Source organism: Pezoporus wallicus, unplaced genomic scaffold (assembly GCF_028554395.1).
Source record: "Pezoporus wallicus isolate ANWC-B61680 ecotype Strahan unplaced genomic scaffold, APGP_CSIRO_Pwel_v1 contig_5261, whole genome shotgun sequence".
NCBI lineage: Eukaryota > Metazoa > Chordata > Aves > Psittaciformes > Psittacidae > Pezoporus > Pezoporus wallicus.
In genome coordinates this window covers 6511805-6532592 of record NW_026642423.1, presented here as the reverse complement: position 1 = coordinate 6532592, position 20788 = coordinate 6511805, and the positions used below count along the sequence as shown (strand labels likewise).

Below are 20788 nucleotides of genomic sequence, written 5' to 3'. Positions count from 1 at the left end.
GACACTGGCTGACAGAATCCTGGAGATTCATGGTGAAGGTCCGTGATCAATCATTAATCCACGCCGTTGTAGGAGTAAAATTGCAAATGCCTTCAGTTGAGGTCAAAGCAGTGTGGGAAGAGCAATGCAGGTCCTGCAGTGGATGGCTGATACCAGCCATTCATTTCAATAGCCTTCAGTTCGAATCCTCTGTTGAGTCACAGATGGAAATTATTTGGTCATTGGATGCAGCTCTCAGCCTTTCTAGTGCTTATGCTTCTTTTGGCACTACTTGGGAAGGTCTGGCAGAGACCAGAGACCTGCTATAATACACAGGCTACAGGCATGTGCTGAGAGATGTCTTCAGACAATTGCGGATTTTCTGGGATGGAAGAAAGCTAAAAAGGCATAAGCAGCCCTTCTGGCCTTCCTGCACTGTAACACTGTGCTCCTAAATCACCTGATATAGTTGCAGCCTCTCCTCCCTCATTTAGATAGATAAGTATCTCTCCCAAGAGCTTCCTGTTTCAACGGTGAACGTACTTTGGGAGGTGGAGGCTCACAGGCCTGTGCTGATACATCCCAGGTCAACAACCCAGATATGAAAAGGAAACTGGTGCTTCTGATCTTTTGCCCGAGCCACAGGACCACACTGCCTGCCGGGTCTCATGAATCCTATCTTCACCCAAGAATGGAAAAAGAGAGCAACTGTGAAACAGAGCAGCTTAGCCATGATCTGCTTCCCAGGGGATTTGCTGACATTCAGAGCATTCTGTTAGACACACCTGTTTACTCAGGTGCTTCCTGAAGAAAGGGAGAAGTGTTTGGGACATTGACTGAACACTGGGGAAGTTATTTGTAGTTGGAAAGGTGTGGAAAGAAGTGAATGGTTCCTATTTGATTGACTTCTGTTCTGAGTCCTCCTATGTTAATATTTTACTAGAAGTTTAAATAAAGAATAAGTAAAGAACTTTGGGGCCAGTGGTGAGTGAAGGTGGGTGAAAGGATTCATGAGCACTCAGGGAGAGACTGGTTCAGGTATCATGAGACACTTTTTCACATCTGAGTCAGAGTGGCTGATGAGGCATGGTCCTCCTAATCTTGTCGCCTTGTTGAGCAGAAGGCACTTGCCTTTTTTTCCTGTAGGGCTCTGTCCCATTCAGTAATGGAGCTCAAATGCTCACTGATTCTTTCAAGGCTTCCTGCATGTTTGAACTTGCTGGTGTGACCCAGGGGAGGCAGCACAGCCTACACGCTCACAGTGTTGAGGTGGGACTTTGGGGACTCGGGTTATCCAGGTATGGCTTTAACTCTTTTGCCCTGATGACTGTGTGCTTTGTGTGTTTCCCATCCATCTCCCATCATGGAAAACAGATCTAGTAATGCAGAGCTCTGGGTAAATATTGCTTGTAAGTATGAGGATAAAAATGGCTGTCTGAGAGTTAGGCCTGCCCATCATGGATGCACACTAAGTTTAGCGCTTGAAGTAATGCAGTCTCTGAAGAAGATCCACCTGTGTCCAGGATCAGAGCACATTGTGGGCACTTCTTGGTATACGACTTTTCAGAACTGCTAGACTGTTTTGTTCCTCCCTGGTGGATTGACTGTGCTGAACTTCTTCCAGCAAAGTCATAACTAATGTTTTAATGATTACAATAATCATTTACATCTTCAAAGCAGTTTGCAGACAAACCAATTGAAGAATCATCATTAACCAAGAACTCACAGTTTTGTCTTTTTGATTTTTAACTCACTGTGTTACAAACCCCACCTGAATGTTGTAATAAATGCTGATCATAGAGCAACGAATGGAAAATTTCATGGTTTTCTTTCTCTTTTGTCAAAGCTGTGATTGATGAACTTTTAATACCTTTTTTTCTTCATTAACTGTCTCAAATCACAAAAGAAAAAGAAATTAGCTACGTTACCTTCAGCCTGCTTCTGCTGTGAATTTTCAGTATTTGAAACTGGGGCTGTTAGGATTCTAATGCTTTTACCTTTTGTATGTTACCTTTTTGTGCAGAACAAAGTAGAGAGAACATCACAAAAATTTGTGATTTTTAGTTCCTTAAAAACTGAACAGGGGAGTTCAGGATAATGCCTGAAACTACTTCAGACAATCTTTTCATATTGCATTAAAATGCAAGTTGGTACATTGAGTCTGCCACCACTTTGGTGAGGTAAGTAAATATTATGATCCTATTTAACATATGCCTCAAGCCACGTGAAAAGCCAAATAGAGACTTGGTATACTTGAATGTAAATTGTTAAAACTGCAGCTCCTTAAATGAAGACTGAATTCAGTATAAAGAGCGACTATTAGGACTGGAATTAGACACAGTCCTCAACTCATCTCCTGTATACCAAACAGTAATTTAGTACCATAGTGACATGTGAAAAACTGCGCTGATGACTTGATGGCATTTGAGATTTTCATTGCCATGATTGTTTCCCTTTTTAAATCAAAGCTCTTTGTTTCTGCTGTACTTGGGCTTCTTTATAGAAGGGTTCTAACAAGTCTTGGGTCTGGCTGGCTTACACTTGGAGGGGCTGTTGCCTCTAGCCCTTGTATTGTATGAAGCTGGTATCTCAAAACAAAGTTTGAAAACTTGCTTGGTTTCAAGTTCAGTCTGTATGATGAGCAGTACAGGAGTGCACAAGGCGGCTTGGACTCATGCAGAAATTTTTTTAAACACAAAGTAGGGCTGTTGTGGCAGGCTTGGAAAGTGGTTTTGTTTGGAAACAGTCTGTTTTCTGTAGAAAGACAGTCTGAGGTCAGGTGGAGAATGCAGGATGCCAATTCCTTTGTTACTTTAGTGAAGTGTTGTTCTTTATGACTTCACAGAGAAACTGGCTAACTTATTTTTATTATCAGGACTTGCAGCATTCTGAAGATGGACATTATGATATCTGCCTTATTGCCTTATTGATAATTCAGAATGGAAATCAAAGCAAAAATCAGAGGAGCTGTGTTTCATTTCCAGATTATTAGAGTAGGCTTGTTCATGTGATTCTAATACAAGGTTTATATTTGAGAAACATCAAGATGTGGCTGCTTAATTCCGTCAGCAGAGACAGTGGTCATCATCTGAAATATCTTGCCCTGACAAAGGTTACTCAGGGATGCATAGGTCAGTCTCTGCTCTGATTTTATGACTTGATTTTCTTGATTTGAAATTTCAACTAAGAATTTAAGAATAAGGTTTCTGCATTGTGCTGGAGGAGAGATGTGGTCACAAATCATAGCCTTCCAATTTAGAAAGGTCGACTTCATCTTCTCCTTTTTGTCCTGCTGCTCAAGGAGGAAACTGAAAGGTGAGGATTGCATGGGGACTCTCTCAAAACACACAGAGTCTCAGCAGTTACTTGCTTTGGTTGTGCTTTCAGATTTGCCCAGCAGAGTTATTGAATTAGGAATAAAAAATAGTTTTGGAACCTGACTGTGGTACCCAAAGAAAGAGACAGTTACTGAGCATTCAGCATTGCTCCAAGTTAAAGCTGCTACAAAACATGAAGCAGATGTTCTGTAGTGATGCAGGCATTGGTGAGAAACAAAGCAAGTGAAGGTAAATCAGCTCTGCTAGCCCAAGTGTCCACCTCTCTGTAACTCTGCCAGATATGCTGTGGGGAGGGAATGGGCAAGTGGTCCAAACAGTTCAGGAGGTGGAAGCAGCTCACAGCTGCTGGGGGACAGGAGGTGTCTGGTCTATAGCACATCTTCATTAATTGCCAAAAAAGACTGCCCACTTGGCACTGCTATTCCAAGTGCTCTGTCCTCAGTCCCACTAAGGCTATGCTGTAATCCTCGTTTTCTGCTTGTGCTGTAGGAAGGAAACAAAGCAGTACTGCCATTTTCCTTGCTTTGCCCTTGAAAGGTGAAGGCACTCCTTCACAGGCAGAGAGGAAAGGCCTGTAGTAAAGGCACTAGCATGGGATTTGAAGGATTTTGATTTAATTTGTGCCTGTGCCACAGACTGCTTGTGTAACCCAGAGTAAGTTGGTTTATCTCCATGTCCTTTCAGTACTGCAGTTGTAGGATAATTCTCCCCAAGCCTTTTCCTTTCTTTTCTAATGCATGTGCTGTTCAGAGCAATTACAGTCTTGTCTTTTGTGTAATGCAGTAACTGGACAGTGGGACTCCATGGGCTGCAGGAAAACTAGAACAATAAGCCAGGCTAACAGCCAGACCTGATTCAGGCCTGAGCCAAACAAAATCAGAGGGTGGAAGGCTGGTACTTACTAGATACAGGATCGGGGCTGTGCCTTGTGGGTGCCTGCAGGAGAGGGGTTCTCTGGTTTCCTGGGAGAGCTCTCACAGCTGTGCTAGATGTTTCTGTGCTGACGTATGCTGGAGTTGAGGACTCTGCACGGTGATGTTGCAGTGTCACATCAGCCATGAGGGATAACAAGGTGCTCTGCTGATAGGAGAAACTATGTGCATGCTGTGCAAATTCCAGATAACAGAGTCATTTCAAAGCAACAAAATTCCACTTGCAGTTCTTGTTTCATTTTCCAGACCTGGAGCTTGCTGAGGTCCACAGCACCTCTAGTAAGATTCTGAGGAATCCTTAGGCTGAGATGGGATTTTCAAATCTGTAGATCAGTCACCATTTGAATTTGACCTCATGCTGGACACCTCACCAAGAGGCTGTGGGTTCTTAAGGTCACAAGTCACCCCCAAACTGCAACCTGACATAGTTTGTCATACATCCCTATGTCCTGCTGTGGCTGAATATTGAATGGTCCAGTGATACTAGCTCACCCTTGCATGTTGTTCTACCTGTTATGACATTGTGGGGTTGCCTGTAATTTGCTGCTGAACACTTCTGAAACAGAAGAAAGTTCTGCAGGGTGGCTGCTTCCCAGCAAGATAAAGCAGAGCACAGAGAGTAGCAGAAAACAAATGACGACACAGAGAGATGGCCAGTGGCCAGCTTTGATGATCCAGTTTTTAAGATATCGTGAGTCTGTAGAGAAGATGTCTGTTTTCCCTGACACCCTAATGATTTTGGTAGCTCTGAGGCATTTGAGTGGGGAGGCACCATGAGAACCACTATTCTGTTCTGCAGGAATAATGGAAACCTTGTACTGCTGTGTGACAGCCCCAGCCCTTCTTCTGCAGGGGAATCGCTATGTCCAAGTAACAAACCAGAAGTGGCCCAAGCATGTGCTGCGAGCTGTGGGACCCAGCCTTCCTGTAAGGCCCTTGTGTGTGTTTTGATGGACCTTGGAAAGGTTTGTGTGTTTGATTCGGATCTGGCATTACTTCTATCACAGCCTCCATCCTCAATGTCCCTGCTGCAACTGGGGCCCAAGCAGCATGATTTACAAAGGAAGTTGCTATGTTAAATAAAAGTTACATAAGGAACAATTTACCCCCCTGCAATGCACAGTAATGCTGCTGTAATGCCATCAAGCTGCTCTGCTGACATCAGAAACTGCAGTGTGAAGTTTCAGTGTGTTCTTCATCACCCCGGGCCTCATGGAGGGGCTTGCAGCCGCAGCTCGTGCTCCTTCATCACCCACCCTGCCTGTGCAGGCAGCCAGCACTGCAGCACAGGAGACACGGGCACTCAGCCTCCTTCCAGCACGAGTCATCCCCCACACGAGCCAGTGCGGTTTGGTAGGGGGAATTACCCCCATCCCTCCACACTCCTGGCTGGCTGGGTGCAAGTTAGCTCTAGCCAGGCGGCTGTAACCAGAGCTTTGGCATGGTGCACAGCTAAGTGCCTCCTCAGGGCTTATTAAATAACTCCTCTTTGATGCTCTGTGCAAAAACAGTTCCGTGGCTTCTGGTTTGCATCCAGCGTACCCAGGGCGCGGGTATATGTAGTGAATGCGTGTACACCTAACCTGCAGGCACAGTCACTGGGGTGCCAAAGCAATGGCCTCACAGGCCTGGAGGGCAGCTCTGCTGTGGGCTTGCCAGATCCTGACATCTGGCTGCAAGTCCCGCAAAGGGCTGGGAGTGCGAGGTGGGAGCTGCTGAGCCTAGAGCCATTTATACCGGGCCCTTGTGCTGCAGCCTTCCTTGGGCCCCTCGGACTGTTTGAGTGCTCCTGAATCCCCAGACCCTCTTCAGTGGGACCGTACACTGTAATGTTTCAAGTGAGAGAAGGATGATGGGGGAAATGAAGAGAAGCAAGAGAAAGGCACCTAATACAATCCCAGAGAGTCCTCTGGCTGTCTGTCCGTGGGAGGCTGCCATGTATAATGAGGAAACGAGTTGTCTGGGAGTGATTCAGCATGTAAAACTCTCCCTCCCTGACCTCTTCCTAAATCCCCAGCATGGGATTGAGGGAGTTTTCTAGTGGAGGAGAGCCGATAAGGCGCAATAGTTTTCGTATGCTCAGAGGAGAGGTCGAAGTGTGTGTGCTGAGGCAGCATTCTCATGGCCACATGGAGCTGCATGGAGCTGCATTTCACCTTTACCCCGTGGAGGGAGGTGGATTTTGCCCTGCTTGAAGACAAATTAACCATCAGGGAACTTTCATTTTCTTCCCAGCTGGCTCTTGGGCTTGTGCTTCCCACAGCCTCTCCCCCTGCCCTGGGGACCATGGCTAGCAAAACCCACCGGCAGCTGCATAGCTCCTTTCATGCTGATTTTCACAGGGCTGCCTCCATGCTCTGAGCAGGCCCACTGGTATTTTCCCTGAGGTTTCCACCCTTTTTGTGGGTGACCACAGGGAGGGCTGGAGGCCGGAGCGGCTGCTCTGCGGGTAGCCTGGTGATGAGACTGGTTTTCAGTAGGGAAATGTGTAAATTTTCTGGAGCTCATTCTAGACCTCCAGATTCATGAGGGTTGAATCTTTTTTGCTTCTCAAGTGGTCTGGGAGTACCTCCTGTCTAGCACTGTAAGCCTCTACCTGACTTGCAAAAATGATTACAAAACTGCTGGGTTTTGGGAACTGAACTGATTTTATAGGTTGTCAGGCTTTCCCAGCAAGTGTGGGAACAGAAAAGGAGGGAGTGCAACAAAGTGAGCTCAGTGGAATAGTATAATATACTATTTAGAATAGTATAATAGAAATAGTAGCCACCTATGTGTGCTTCTCTGTCCCCTAATACACACCCAGCCTTTTTTGCAGCTTTTGTTCATTGGAAAACTTTTTTACCTCTTGGGGTGGGATTTTCTTTCGGTGCTTGCTTTCGGCAGTTAGTTATACCAATGCAGAAGGATATGAGGTGTGAGCATATCAAAATGGGCAGGAACTTGTGGGCAGCCTGAGGAGCCTGCAGGTCCTTGCCTGCTGCCACTGTCAGGTGGGGAAGGAGCAGCTGTGCTTCTCTGCAGTTCCCTTCCAGAGCAGTGCAGCTGTCTCCGGATCTAGCATCGCTCCTTTCCTTTTCATTATGTGAACGTAGAAATGGCCAAGATTCCTGACCCTACAAATTCTGGGCAGTCTAAACTCTCCGTGTGGCTGAAGGCCATGGAATACATACAGCATCCCTTTGGGAGCTAAAAGGGGAACTGAGCCTAATTCAGAGATGGGAGAAGAGATGAGCTCTGCAGTGGAACGACCAATTTGCTGCGAGATGAGGCTGGACTGGGCATGCAATGGAGCTTCAGGGCAAGAAGTTAATGACCTTCATCAGCTCACTTCTGCTACAGCAGTGACTTATGCTTATACCTGCAGTACTGCTGGTAACATAACCAGCTTGTCCTTGGGGCTGAGTTTGAACTAGTTACAAGAGCACAGCTGAAAAGTTGCTGGTGGGCACCAGAGGCTTGGTGAATTCACACAGTGCAAGGCCAAGGTGGATGCGGCACCCAGTGTTAGCCCTCAGTGAGGCTAATGCTCAGCAGTGAAGGACATATCAGAAGTTCAAACCAGTACTTAGGGTCTGTGAACTCACCTTCTGACTATTGCTCTCCAGGTCCTTCAGATAGACCAGTATGAACTGCAAGTGAATTAGCTCCTTTCCCTGTTATTAGGTGATATCTATTAGTAGACAGCTCATTTTCTGTTCTGTTCCTGGCGGGGACATTTTGGCCAGAAATGGTTTCCAATCTGGCAAGCACATTGAAAGTATTACAGGAAGGGAGAGAAGTTAAGATCCATGGAGGAAATAGTTTTATTCTCTTTTTCGTGTTGGTTTGAACATAGCCCCTAAGCAGGATATGTCAGCCAGGAACTAAATTGTCTCAAGTTGCCTTTTCATATGTATCAGTCAGTAAAAAGTCCACTTTCTCTTTTCTGATTTTGGTGGGAATTGAGGAAAATCAGCATGGACTGGGATTCCTAGCAGGGCTGTATATCTGCTGGTTCTGACACTAGCCAAAATGTGCTGCTGTGTGTGGGGTGTGTGTGTGCAATAAGCCGTGTCCTTTGTAAATGTCTTGTCCTAGCTCCTAGTATCCAAAGATTAGTTATGAAATGTGTAGTATTTTGTCAAAAACTTTTGCCTTTCAGCAGCTAGTTTGCTATCACAATGCTGGATAGACTTGTTACCAATATGAATGCCCAGTTGCAGCTTTGTGTGTTGTACTTTCTCCCCATAGTTGCTAGCATGAATGCATTGCAGTCTGGCAAAACCGATAAGAGAAGAAAACAGGGAGTGTGAGGAAAAATCAGCATCTAACTCTATCAGTCATCATCTTCCTTGCTCAGCTGTTCACTTTTGCTGTGTGGAACAAATCATGTATCCTTTCTGTGTCTCTGTTTCTTCCCCATATAATGAGGACAAATACTAATCTGTCACCTAGTGATAGAGAGAAGTTGCCTTCATACTTACACAGGTATTCTGTCAGTGCTATATGTTGTTATCCTGCCATCTGAATGATCAGTGTTTTCCTGATCTCTGGCTGCCTGGACCTTGGTCTGTGGGGTACGGCTCAGCCAACTTCATGCTATGCCTGTGTGCTGAACATGAAACCCCCAACGAACTGTGGGTCTGTGTCATTGGTACTAGAAGTGACACTTGGATCTGCACTGTTACTTTTTATCCTGGTGCACTTGTAGCCCATGGAGCCGTCATGGCAAGGACGGCGTGTAGCTCCATGGGGAGGAGAGGCTTGGCATCTCAATGCTGACTTGGAGCAACTTAACGCATCCCTCTTTCTCTCCTCATCACTCAGCCTGAGAGCCTTTTTCATCACCTGCTCTATGAGCTCCCTGTTTTTTCTTCTCTTTACCTAAGGCTTGTGATGGGATGGTCAACAAACCCATCTCCTCGGGCTCTGTGATCCTCCTACACCTTGGTGTGGAAGGGCTAGTTCAGCTGTAATTAACAATGTACACTTCATTAGCACTTCCACCATGACTTTTCTGAGCAGTCTGTAAATGCCACAGTAGCCCTTTCTTCATTACTTTTTTCCCACTTCACTGTTGAATTAATTCTTTCAGACCTCATCCCAGAGGAGCTACTGCTCGCACGCTGATATATAAGAATTTCTTATCCCCTGGTTTTCTCTGGTTTTCATACCAGGAATATTATTTCCCCTCTTGCCCTGTCCTCCCTAGACACTTAACACTTTACATTTCATTTATAGTCCCTGTCTGATATTTTCTCTCTGTATTTGTTGTCTCAGTCTTGTATTTTTGCTTTCCCAGTCTCACTCCTTTATACAGGAAAAGGGAATTTGAAGTCTTTCTGAATAATCCTGTAAGGCAATGCAGAGCACAAGCCCCCAGCATCATCATCAAGGGTGCTGGCTAAAAAAATATTCCCAGAAGCCTTTCATTCTTCTTTTTCTTTTTAAATACATTTTTTGGATCCCTTCCATAGAACATGGTTGCAGTGCTGCAGAAGCCACTGGTTGTGTTTGTGTTGAGAAGCCCAGGACTCTTCCCTGCAGCCAGCTGTGCAAACACAAGGGAAATACTTTATTTTCTTTCTCCTAAGAGCCTTACACAAGCTGATCTTCATAAGAGCCGCAGGGACTGGGGTCCTGCACAGGTAGGAAAGCTGTCACATACATATACACACTTAACCAGGGTCACAGGAGGAAATCAAAATCAGAACTGGGGCTAGGAGTTTTGCACTGGTGCCTCCAGGCATATTCCTGTAATGTCTTTGACAAGTGTTCTGGTGCTCCTGCCACAGTGCATGCACACCACCTACTCTCTACCACACGCAATGGAAATTGCTACGAGGCATGGACAGCTAACAAACTGAGGGATAGGACTGCAGCATTTCTTTGGGAGAAGCATGGATTTGTTATGATACATGGTACATGTTATATATAGTTCATGACACACAGGATGTATTTTGTGAAATATCCCTTTTAGTTGACTAAAAAAATAAATTACTTTTATTCAGGATTCCTGCTTGAAAACTTTCTGTTTGCAGGCAGCCAAACAGCATGAAAGTTAATTGCTCTAATGTCTGCAAGCCATTTGCCCTTGCACCCTCTTGTTGATATGAAGTGTAGTGGCTTTGCACAGAGTGGGAAATATGTATGGGTCATTTTTGGGACTCACTTGTCAGGGTGTGTGTAAACCCATCTCAATAGGTTTTCCTGGACTTTGCCTCTCTGGAAACATTACCACAGTGCAGCAGCAAACCCAGACTAGCTCTGCACTCATATGCAGGCAGTTTGTTACACTCCCTCCCTGACACTGGCTTGCCTCTCTTCTCTGCTGCATAGGGTCTGTTGGGGGTGTCTCATGTGCTGCAGTGCCATGGCTAAGCAAGCATTCCTCCTTGTTCCGGGAGAGACGTGGGACCTGGGCAGGCTTGTTTAAGGTCACCTTGGATATTTCTGATCAATTCTGCGGTGTGTTGCTCTGACCTATCTGTGTGCCAGTGGTCCCAAGCTGCTTGTTTGTAGGCAATAAGCTGGGATGCTGCTGCTCGCTGTATATTGTCTTTTGAATCTTATTGCAGAGGGGTGTCTGGACCCTGGGAGAGACACTGCTTTGGTTTTTGAGCCATTCAAAGCGTAGATTCTCTGATCACATGGCAGATGGATTAATACATTTTAATCATAAATGAAACAAAGCACAAAAACTGAGATGTGATGCAGAACATGAACACCCAGCATGTCTGGACTGGATGTTTGGTTTTCACAGCTTAAGCCAGTATCTGCAGAGCATAAAGGGTTAGTTATTCTAGCAGTAGCATGATTAGGTGCTATGAACACTAATGATCAAAAAAGCTCAGTTTTAGCTTACGTGAGAGTTGTATCCAATGTTTTCATGCCTGTTAACTTTACAGACAGCAGGTTTCCTACAGGAGCCGGAGATTCAGGCAACTACAGGAAAACTTACTGCGAATGCACGTAGTGTCTGACTAGAGCTGTGGTCTGTGGTGGGAAGTTAGACAAGGTGAGACTGTAAAAGGCCAGTAATTGTACACTAGAGATGGCTGTGATTGCTTTGAATGTGTAGACATTGTCAGGAACACAGAGGAAAAAGCATAGCCTATTTGAACACTCTTGTCTCAGACTTGTAGCTAAGTTAAGTCAGGAAATGATTGAGGGGTGCTCTTGTTGTCTGTGCATTTTCACCTCTGGGATTTGTAGAAACTTGGGATTTTGTGCTGCCTTTGGCATAGCTTTGCTACCCTTTGCCAAGTTTCATTAATCAGCAGCCGGGGTTACCTGGAGGGTAGGATGTCTACCTGATGGGAATTCAAGGACCAAAAGGAGAGGTTTCAACAACTTTGTTTAAAGGCATTTCAAGGTTGGTTTTTTTTCATATATATATTTTATATTTGGCTCCTGAAAAATAGCTGCCATTTTTTAGCTATTATCAGTGGCATTAGAGCTTCACGTAGTAACAGCATGCTGGGATCCATGAGAGAGTGTCAGACTGGCTTGCTGCTACATGAAAAATGTCAAATCTTGCAGCATCTCAGCTCTTGATTTTTGTCTGGTTTTTAGCGCTTTGGAATTTGGTGCCATCATCTTATCAAAATGTCTCAAATTAGAGCTTGCTTTAAACAGATGCTTTACAGTCTCAAATAAGTACAATTTGTAGACATAACTCAGAGAGAATTTAAAATGTTGAGGGTAGCTACATTCAGCAATTGCTGGGATCCAGCTAAACAGATGAATTTTTATGCCAGCTTCCCAGCACCCCTTGAGCAGAACTTTTCCTTCCGAGGTATTCTTCTCAATTTGCTCTTTTCCCTGAGACTCTGTTTTGTCTTCTGTGCTGAACAGCACTGCTATCCCCTTGTCTCTTGTCTCCCAGGCATTGCTGTTCCCAGTTGTGTGACGGTGTTGAACTTCATACATTGCTGTGTGTGTAAAAAAAGCCTTAATTACGGCATGTTAAGTGAAGCAGTATGTGGAGCGTGGGCTAAACTCTGGGATATTTTTAGCCTTTGTTGGCCTTGTCATGGCCCTTACTGTATTTCTCTGGGAAACAGTTGCTGAGTAGCATCATTTAGCTTGTCCCACATAACTCTGAGCTGGAAGGCTGGAGTTTCCTGCCAGGCTTGAGACTTCTGGGACGGCTGTTTTCCCACTGGGAATGTGCCCATTTTAGCATTTAAGACCTCATGCCTTATCAATTTTGATGAGTTTGGGGTGGAAAGGCAATCTCAGGAGTAGATGTTAAGTGTTGTATTTGGGGGGGATAAACCCCAAAGTTCATGAGTTTAAACTATGACTAGGTTATGTGTGGCAAACATCTGTATCCCTTTGCTCCTTTTGCAGAGCAATTGGAGACACATTGCATCACTGCTGCCAAGGGTGCCTTGTGCACAGATATTCCTATGAACAGGGACAGAAAGTGTTGCTGCCACTGGCAAATGAAGGTCCTATGGATGGGTGAAGGACAGAGAGCCAAATCACTGCCTCCACAGAGAAGCAGTCCCCTTAGTCCTGCAGTGGGTGACTGCTGGCTGGACTGTCAGCACAGTGGAGAGGTGCATTCAGCTTGGCCACTAGTGAGGTTATATGGAGAGAAAGTGAGGGTCCTGGCTGGTGCTGTGGGAGAGAGTTTGTGATGGGGAGAATGTCAGTAAGTTTGGAAGAGGGGTGTTGGAAGGCCAGAGTGGGAGTACAGGGGACATAAGGGAACAGGGATTACAGGGGTGGCTGCATAGGGAGGGACACTCAACCTGGATCCCATGGCAGCATTAGCAGCTTGCTTGAAATTCTGGGGTCCAAAATGAGGGCTGATGAAACTGGGGCTGAAGCTGTCAGCCCTGCCCTGTCTGCCAGGGCCCCTGTTTCACAGTAGAATAGACAGAGGGGCAGATAAGCCTGTGCTGCCTCCAGCTCCTGTGCAAAACCCATCTTTTAGCTCAGACCAGTGAGGATGATGGGCATGAACTGAAGTCTCTGAGTGTAAACTGTTGCATTTAAGCGCAGCCACATGTTCTACTCAGTCTGTTACTGAAAGCAGTGGTGACCTCTGGCAAATGGCTGAGGCCTTAAACTGGTGTAACATGAATAGCTAGAGTTCATCTGGTTTTGGATTTACAGTATTCACCTTTGCAATCTTCTCTTTCCTACCCTGAGCACTAAAAGCATTTTTTTTTCTTTTTGGCGTAATGAGAATGTCATGTAACAACATGGCTCCGGGAACTGCAGCTTTATGAAGAATAGAAAGTTAGGAAAGACTGTATAAAATTACCATGTTCTGTTATATTACTTAAAAATTACAAAATACTGGACTTCAGAGACAGAGAGAAGCGCTTTTATTAGCTGAGAAAACATGTATGAAATTTGAGTTTAACATGCAACAGCACAAAAGTGGGTAGCAGCGTTGGGAGCAGCACTGACTTCTTCCATGTCTTAACATAGAGAGAGGAAAAAGAGGGGCTGAAGTTTCTGTACGAGGAATTCTTCCTCTGCTGGGCAAAGTGTTACATTAAGAATTAGAGTAATTTATTTTCTGCAGTCATAATACTTGCTTAAAAGAAGACCTTTACATATTTTAGTTTGTTCACTTTTAGAACTCCTAAGAGTCTGAGGAGTGAATCTAAGCATGAGTTTTTAGAAGAAAACACTTCTGATCCCAAACTGAACCAAGAGTCAGTTTAATCACAGTCTTCTGTGCAATAGGAGGCATTTAAGAATCCATCAAGTTCATGGGAAAGTGATCTTGGAAGAGCAACAAATAAATACTGTGACCTTTTGACTCTGCTAACCCTGGAGCTGTGGTAAGTTTGCAGTCAGGCACTTGGTGCCAGACAGGAATTTTCATTGCTGCAGTGAAGTAAATCACCATGAGGAGGAGGCCTCGCTGGGCCTGTCTGCATGGAGAGATTTTCAGAGCTCTTATTCCCTGCGGGTAACCGCTCCATCAGTGACAGTGTAAATGGGAGCTGAGCGATAGATCTGCTCAGGAAGCCTGAAATAACAGCATCTTAAACCACGTTATCTAACACAGTACCAGAAATGCCAACGTTATCACTGTTGCGGTCTGCAGTGGTAGTTCTGGCAGAATCCCAGCAGTGTGGGATAGATTTGTCCCCAAGGCAGATTTAGTGAGGGGACAGAGAGTGCTGTAGTGCTCTGCAATAGCACCATCTTAACGTGGCACACGTAGGATGTGAGGCTCACCATTCTCATCCACATCTCTTCAGCAGTTCCAAGAAGCTGAATTAATGGTGGGAAGAAAACCAGCTTTTGGAAAAATCATTGTTTTTCATGATTATTAATTTAACGGTCCTTAGAAACAGATGCTTTTTAAACGTTATGTTGGGGATGGCAGTTTCTCTGCAATTACATTGGCTGATCTGGCTTTTTGGCTTTGCTTTCTGTACCCCAGGCAGAGCTGTGTCTACCCTGATTTGCAGTCTTATGTCTAATGTTTTAATTACAGTTAAGCTGCAGACACTGAACCAAGTATCATATTGCCACACTGGTTTTCAGACCTTGTAAGATTAGGCCTGGAAAGATTTGATTTGTCTTACAGAGCCTGAAAACTGAAAAAGTGACTAGAGGTTCATTTTGTTTTTATTTATGTATTTTATGGGAATGGAGGGTAAATCTTTTATTGTTCAGATTTTCAATCTTCTCTCAGTCTTTAGTTCAAATGAATACTGGAAGAAGTTAAGCCTGGTTTCCTGCAAATTTGTGTCTTGTGGCTTGTTGTGGACCTTGATGAATGTAGTTAAGTCTCATATATAAGGCTATTTCCAATGTGGTTTAGTTTAATAAGTCATGAGTTCACATTTTAGCCTTTTCCTGGAGTTGCTAGATCTATGTCCTCTCCAGAGCTTCTGTTCGCGAAGTCTGTAAGAACTTTTTTATCCTGGAAACCTCCACTTTTTTCTGGTATGCCTTAAAAGTAGTTCCTGAGTTCCCGAGTTATTAGGAAGAAGAGGTGATCAGACTGCACACTGGTACTCATATCCCAAGGAACCAGAGCAGAACTGATTTTTGTGCAGCTATTGGTACTAGCACTTTAAAGAGATGACCAGCCAGCGCAAGACTTGGGATAAAATTGGGAGTTGAAAATCATGTATTCTCCTGATCGGTCATCATGCACAAGGGAATAAAAGGCCTGATTACCACTGAGACTGCTTGGGGAGACAATACAACTAGCCTGGATATTGTTCTGTTCTGCTTGATTGCTGCCTTCTCCATGTGAGCTCAGTGTGGCATGGCCAGGATGTCACGTGAGGAGAATAAGAGGAGTTTGTGCACTGTGCAGTTATTATCAGGTTGTCCATGGAGAATACGGCTAATACAGCTCTTCTCAGCATTGTAGCTCCTGTGGGGTGTGTATGTGTGTGTTCTGCACCAACAGGCTTCTTGCAGTTGCTCACTGATACATGAGCAGGAGTCTATAGGGGATGCCCTGCCTTTGTCTTTGCAGTCTGTGTGGGCACTGTCCCTACCCTCAGTAAAAGACTAGGCATGTCAAACATGCTGAGATCCATTAAAATGAGTCCTTTCCCTCTAATGCTGGCAAAATCAGTGCTGCTAAAAGGGGAGTCTTGCCATCATTATGCCTAAAAGGCTGTTACAGAGCAGTGCATGGAACTGCTGTGGAGCAGTAGAAACCTCTCGAATTAAATCACAGGCTTTGCTGTTAGCTGTAGAAACCTCCTCTCCTTCCTCAGCATACGTGCTCAGTGTGAACCTGTGAAATGTCCAAGAAGCAACAGCTATAAACTCACTTTGAAATACTTTCTTTCCCTCTTTTCACTCTCTCCCATCTGCTCTTTTCTTGTGTTTCTGCTCCTTTGGTGACAATAAAGACCCCCCATATTCATTCTATGGATTCCCTCCATCTCAGGCAGCCAGGAAAAAATACAAATGGCATTTGATGTAAATCAGAGTAAGATTCAGCTGGGTTTCATACCCCCCACCTTTTCATGCTCTAGGCATTAGTATAATGAAGCAGAAAGCAGTGATTCTTATTTAATTTACATTCGTTAAGGCAGATGCCTTTGGTATGTGTGAGACAGGAAAAGACTGGTCAGTGTGGCAATGTGTGAATGACTAAGTCTGGACTGAAAGCTGATCTTTCATTTATTTAGGCAAAGACAGGAATGTGCCCCCTGACTTCCTTCTCGCCTTCATCTGCTATACCCTCCCTTGTCACCTCTTTGTGAGCAGTGATTCATGGGCTCGCCTAGAACATAGCAGCTGCAGAGCATCCTGGTTCCAGAAATGGTGACGACAACTGTGATGCTGTTCCACCACCAGCTGAGAGATGCTCCCATAACTGGACAGAGCAATCACTCAATGACAGGAGTGATGTCTTAGCTGAGAGCTGTGCCAGGGACTTTCTTGTGCTATCCAAAAAAAAGCCAAAGTAGGAGAGCTGGGTTGGCTTGACCTGTCCCTGTGCAAGGGTGAGTAGAGTAGTAGTCTCTCACTGTGCCCTACACCTCCTGACTCACTCCAGCATGACAGAGCAAGGGGAAGAAACAAGCTTGGTTCTGCCCCTTATTTTCCCTGTAGGATGGCTGCACGCAGCCTGGCGTTTCATGTTTCTTGCACTGAAGTGGATACAGCTTTTCTCTGGCAGGACTGAAGGAACTAGAACTGCCTGTGACACAATTTGTTCCCTAGGTCCTGCTCACTGGTGCCAGCCTTTACTCCCAGCAGATGATGTCTTACAATCAAGATGTGATTGCACTATTAGGATTTTTTTTTTCCACGTCAAAAATGGCTCTCCAATAATGTAAAATTTTTCATCCCTGATCATACTGTGATGCGCATGTGGTAGTTCTGCTCCCCCAGCAAATCATCCTTCCTGATAGACAAAGGTTCAGTGGTTCATTTATTTGCCCTGTTTTTCTCTTTTAAAAACTCCTTAAATTTCCATTACTGGGAAAACATTTAACTGCCTTAAGACCGCACCATGGGTTTGAGTCTGATTTGAGGGCAGACAACTTTATTAGTGGCAGGGAGTTCCTTTTCAGATAAATCCTCCTTTGCAGAGAACATCTTTCCTAAAGAGTTTCACAGATCATTATGGACACAAATAACTCATCAGAAAAAGTTAGTGATACTCAGTGCTTGGCAAGCGCTGAGTTATTATCCAGTTAATGCTGCGGCACTGTGCGTTTCCAGCTGTGTTGCAGTGGCACGCAGACCTCAGCAGCTGTTGCAGAGCTCATCAAATAGCTGTTGAGCATCATCTTTGATTTGTCATAAACCTAAAGGTTCCTCTGGGGAAGAATGTTATCGCCTGCCACAGCCCGGTTACACTACAGCGATGCTCCAGCACTGTCGTTATCATAGGGATGCTGCTTGTTTGAATTCCTCTCTTCTCCCCTTTGTGTTTATTTTATTTCCTTTTTTGGGGAGGGTTGTGCTCAGATTATTCATAGCCTTATACTTCTAACTAACTGAGTTGTCTGAAAGTGCAGGTGGCTGTACACTTTAGGGCTACCTGGCCTCATTTCTTGCTAACCAGACAAATTCACAAGTAAAAAAATACTTTGAAGCCTACCAATACCAAAAGGCACAGAACAGAAGTGTTTTGTGGAGTGCTTGGATACATTGTCCCCATAGAGAGGAATGGAGTTACAGATGTAAGTTATGGGATGGACAAAATCTATATTTTATGTGAGATTTTAGTGTTTGCACAACAAACCCAGGAAACTTCAAAACCAGAAAGGAAATTCTGAGGGGGAGCAGCTTTGTTTGGGGTTCACAGAAAAGCCTGCCTTCAGATGTACAATACACAGAACATGCTGAAGCAAAACCTTATTTCAGAATATTTACTTTCCCAGTTTTCTTCCTTTTTTCCTTTCAGACACAATTTCAGCAGAATTTATATGATTTCCCAAACAGTATTGCCTCAAGGAAAAACACCGTCCAAAGATTTTTCTGACCACTTCAGTCTTGGTGCTGCTGAAAACCCTATTGGAGTATTCATGTGCTTCCTAGAGACTTGAAAAATCAGCCCATGCTCTAGTGCAGAAGGTATTTTGTGAGTGCAACACATCACAGTGAAGTTTCTGATCATGGTGGCCAGATCACTTAAACTGTCTGTGCTTCATGTTTCTTGCTATTATGTGAACAACAATAAAGTTGGTTTTGGGTTCTATGATTGTCTAGGCAGGGTCCAAATTCTTGCAGTCCCTAATTTCAAAATCCAGCTTTTTGACTCGGCCAACACCCCTTCAGGCTTTTAGTTTAGAAACACTTTGTTCAAGTCACTGCTAAGTGGCCCTTAAGTTTGCCTGGAAACATTATCAGAAGAGACATGGAAGTCGCTCCTGGCCAAATCCGCATTTGACTGCCTTTGAACAACACTCTGACAACAATATTTTTCCTTCCTTAAATTGCGGTTTGCAATGCTCACTTCCAGGGACTCTCAAGTACTAGTGACAGGTGAAAGTATTTGTGTGTTTTCACACACAATTCCTCCTTTCCTGACTGTGCTGCTTGCGAAACTTGCTAAGTCACCATGATTGGGCTTTGAATGTCCCAGTGACTGTGTTCTATAAATACCCTGGATGGATAGAGATGGTGCAAAAAAGCAAACGGCACTTAAGCGGTAAGGACTTTTCTGCTGGGCCTGCTGGGTTTGTGCAAGTTGTCATTGTGACTGTTTGTCACAGGCTGCAAAAAATATTTTCAGCTGCTTGAGATTAAATAGACAGAGGTGGAAGCTTTGTGTTGGTTTGGAACAGTGAGGTGCTTTCGGGCCAGAAATGTTCTTTCTGCTACCAGCCTCCAGAAGACTTTTTTGGCCTGAGGGCACATGTGTTAACAGTTTATATATTAGTCCAATAAAAAATATACATGATCTACCTCATCTCATTATCAGTCCATCACCTAAGATGTTGCTGCAGCTCTAATGGTGGCTCATATTTCATTTGTATCCAGTGTATTTTAAGGCTGCAAAATCAGCCAGCCAGGATGGATGTCAGTCTCAGTGCTGTCCTCTGCCTGTTATTGTATGTTTGTATTAATGATGAGCTATCCTGTAGTATTAGTCAATTTAAATATTGAAAACAAATGTTTTCCTATATCTCTGCCTTGAGGCTAGGAGTGATTATTTCAGCCTTTTCAGTGTATATGAATCCGCATTTGTAGGAGTCTCTATTCTGCAGTGAGCCCAACATATAAACTTAGTCTGCAAATTCATTTGAGAAGTGCTAAAATTGGCACCTAGTTCTGCAAGTACCTATATCAACGATGTATCCGATGGTCCAAATACCACATTGCTTTGTAATTGCAAATTTTTAGACTTAGCCACCTGGGTCAACGTGCTTCTGCCTCTTTATTGTTTACATCTTGATGTTTCAGTGTCACCAGGACACATTATTATGACACTGGGATACAAATAGCCCATCATTGAGGGTTTTTTTTTAGTAACTTGGCAATGTTATCTAAAGCAAAGCAGACTCTTGAATTTGGGACATACTGCAGTACACAGGGGCAATGAGAAGTATTTGTGGTGCAGAGTATTTCTTGCACATTTGAAATCTCTGTTATATCAATCTTAATCAGAAAAGGAGTGGCTGAAAAAAAAGTAATTTTTTTCTGCTTAATGTTTCTGATAAAATTAGCATTTGCATAAAATACACTTAGAAATAGTATAAGGGTTTCACACGGTAACCTTAACAATGTTTATAGTGCTGTTTATAAATATGTGTTTAGGGAGATATAAAATTGCGGATCATTGACCTGATAAGCCACAATATAATTTTCAGAGCTATTTAGGTTTGTCAACTGAATGAGTATTTAGAATCCGTGCAGCCCATGTAGTACAAATTTGCATGAAAACCATATTGATTTCAGGTGCAGAAGAAGCATTTCAATGCAGAATAGATAGTCTGCTGGATTTTTTGGTATTCTAAGCTGAGAACAGACAGAATTTGCACAAGACCCCTCCTAGTCCTAACATGAGGTGGTACAAGGCAGTGGGAGGCATTGCGTAGGAGATGTAATAAAACACTGAGATCCTGGGTTCATTCAGCTCCTGGGTCTGTCCTATATACCCCAATGGGACAGTCTGTGAAGGCCTCCATCTAATGCTCTCATTTCTAACCCTTGATATGAGGGAGAGATGCTCCCATGACTGCTAGCAGAGAGGTAGATTTAGGTGCTACTCTTCATGCCACTCTTGATATTAGCCTAGTGATGAGTCCCCAGCACTTTTTGGCTGCTGCACACTGCAGCCAAAAAGTTTCAGAATTTGGGGGCTGCAGAGTTGAGATACCATCAGTAGCAGAAAGCTCAACTCCTCCAGAGCAGTGGGTCAAGGAAGGACCTACATCCCTAGTGAGCGGGCAACAGAGAAGGCAGGAGGAAAACAAGAATGCTTGGAAAACATTGCTATGAGGTGCAGAGCAATGACAGGAATTTTGCAGAACTGATACTCAGTGTGGTGATGCGCCGTGTATGATGAAGTGCCTCAATGTATCCAGATAATTTTGAACATTTGTTTCTTCAAGTCAATGTCAAGATCTTTTTTGTATCCTGCAATCT

General features: G+C 44.2%; 1 protein-coding gene across 5 annotated transcripts in view; it reads left to right on the top strand.

The window, feature by feature from the left end:
- The window catches only part of SEMA5B (semaphorin 5B), a 276452-nt gene that overhangs the window by 46507 nt on the left and 209157 nt on the right, over nt 1-20788 (top strand). Inside the window, exon 2 of one of the 5 annotated variants that reach the window (XM_057430050.1) lies at nt 12587-12798. The exons of the other annotated variants lie outside the window; for them this stretch is intronic. The gene's annotated coding sequence lies outside the window, so the exon portion shown is untranslated. The remainder of the gene's footprint in view (nt 1-12586; nt 12799-20788) is intronic. 5 annotated transcript variants of the gene reach the window in all.